Source organism: Penaeus japonicus, unplaced genomic scaffold, assembly GCF_977035675.1.
Source record: "Penaeus japonicus unplaced genomic scaffold, GWHDUDI00000001_assembly GWHDUDI00000035, whole genome shotgun sequence".
Classification (NCBI taxonomy): Eukaryota; Metazoa; Arthropoda; class Malacostraca; order Decapoda; family Penaeidae; genus Penaeus; species Penaeus japonicus.
Genome location: NW_028234437.1, coordinates 18,382,465 through 18,384,964, shown reverse-complemented (window position 1 = coordinate 18,384,964; position 2,500 = coordinate 18,382,465).

Below are 2,500 nucleotides of genomic sequence, written 5' to 3'. Positions count from 1 at the left end.
ATTTGTTTTTACTATTATAAACCTCACATAGCTTGATCTGCAATTGTAATTGCTTTATTTCTGTTTTCATCATTTAAGATGCCTATGTAATCTAAACATGCAGACTCTTATAAACTTAAAATATCAAAATATTAAAATGTCCTTTTTTACTATTAAGCTTAATTTTTAGTGTTAGGGGTACATGGGAACCTATAAAAAGCCTAAGGGGTACTGAGGAACAAAAAGTTTGGGAACCCCTGGCGTAGAGCCTTTCGGCATCTTATAAAATGTGAGATCTTTTTTATCGCCAATCTGGCGATTCGTACATCCAACAGCACAGCAGCTTCTCGGCATTTTGCTCTTCCGAAATACGTTACGAATGTTGTTATGAACACGCAGAATTTAGTTGGCAACGTAGTGTAAACAAAGTTGTTTTGCCGCAACACATGCGCGCGCAGCAGTTGCCTCGCTCCCATTTGTAAACAATTTGCAACGGGTCTATACCTTGGGCTTCATTTAAACGCAATTCCGATGAAAGCATCTAAAAAACGCCATTAAAAATTTTATCTTGTAAAAATGATTAATCTCCAACCATACTTTCTTCCAATTGTGTCCCAGTGACTTTTTTTTTTTACACCCTAAGTTGTTTTAAGTAAGCAGGCAATATGACGTAGCGTTTAACCAGGAACAGTATTGTATTTCCTAAGAATCTCCCCTCCACTCTCCTGCCAAAAAATGCGAGCTAATTACTATAGATTGTCGACTCAAAATTCTATATTTTTTACTCGTGCGTCATTCTTGTGGGATACCTAGTATAATGGTTAAGGAAATGCTTTATTGCTATTAGTATAATACAATTTATTCAGAGCTTAGTAAATCTGGTTAACTTGTAAATATATATTCAATGTCGGTAAAAGTGCAAAAGAGTTAATAATAATTCTATCTTGACATAAGGAACTCATGTAGTATATGTGTAGATAAGTGAATCTTAAATAATTATGGTTGGTGAGTTTGTTAATATTCACGGTATACGATCCAACCAAATGAACCATGATGTATCTCGGTCCAATTGCGATAACTGCTACCTATGTATGTATCTGCATTTATAGAAAATACCTTTTTTCGCGCACATATATATAGGCGCAAACATCAGCAGACAGACGCAAACACACGCAATTGTGTGTGTGTGTGTGTGTATATATATATATATATATATATATATATATATATATATATATATATATAATATATATATATATATTATATGTATATATATTATATATATATAAAATATTGTATATATATATATTATATATATATATATATATATATATCTTACACACACACACTCAGTTGATATATTAGATTGATAGTTGGATAGAGACACATATATATATATAGAATAGATCGTGGATAGAATAAATATATGCTTACACACAACACCCAACACACACCCACACACACACACACCACCCACACACACACACATACATATAAAATATAATAATATATATATATATATATACTCTCTAATATCTCACAATATATTAATGTTTTTGTGATAGTATATTATATATGTGTGTGTGTGTGTGATATGTATAATATGTATATATGTGTGAGGGATAGTATGGGTGGATATATATCTAATAGTATATCTATATATATATATATATATCATATATATATATATATGTGTGGTGTGTCTATATAGAGTGTATATAATATATATATGAGTGTGTTGAGAGTGGGTGGGGTGTGTGGGGGGGGGGGTGTGTGTGGGTGTGTGAGAGTGGTTGTGTGTGGTTTTGTGTGGGGGTTGGGTGATGTTGTCGGGTGTGGTTTGAGTGTGAAGTGTGTGCGGTGCCTGTGCGGAGGTGTGTGTGAGAGCTTTAGTTGTGTGTGGTGTATGTTTAGATAGTGAGTGGTGGTGAAGAGGGGGGGTGTGTGTGGGAGTGAGAACTGTGGGGTGTGTGTCAGTGTGTGTGTCAGGCGGGAGGTGTATTTGGGGGTGTGAGTAAGTGGGTTTGTGTATGTACTGTTGTGAGTGTTTGGGTGTGTGTTCGTGGGTGTGTGTGTGGGTGTGGATCGGGTGTGTGTGATTCAGTAGATTGTAGTACTAGGGGGGTTTGTGTGGGGGGAGTGATTCTGAGGAGATTTTAAGTGACTTGCTTGTGGAATTGTGTTGATTTTTTTGAGAGTGTAGTGGTGTTGAGTGTTAGTGGGCTTAGTGAGTGATGGTTAACTGACTATATATAAAACAAAAACTCACACCATCAACAACACACTCACACACTTTGATTACGATTTGAGTGATGTATGGATTATGGTGTGAGTTTTTGGTGTATGAATATATATGTGTATTATATATGAGTGAGAGTGAGACTGGGATTGTGGTTAATAGTGATGCGTATACTCCACTACACACACAACATCTCAAATAAATAAACAAACACACACTACTATCACTCACTACAATAACACACAATCGACACACTATACTCTCATTGGATTGAGAGGAGTT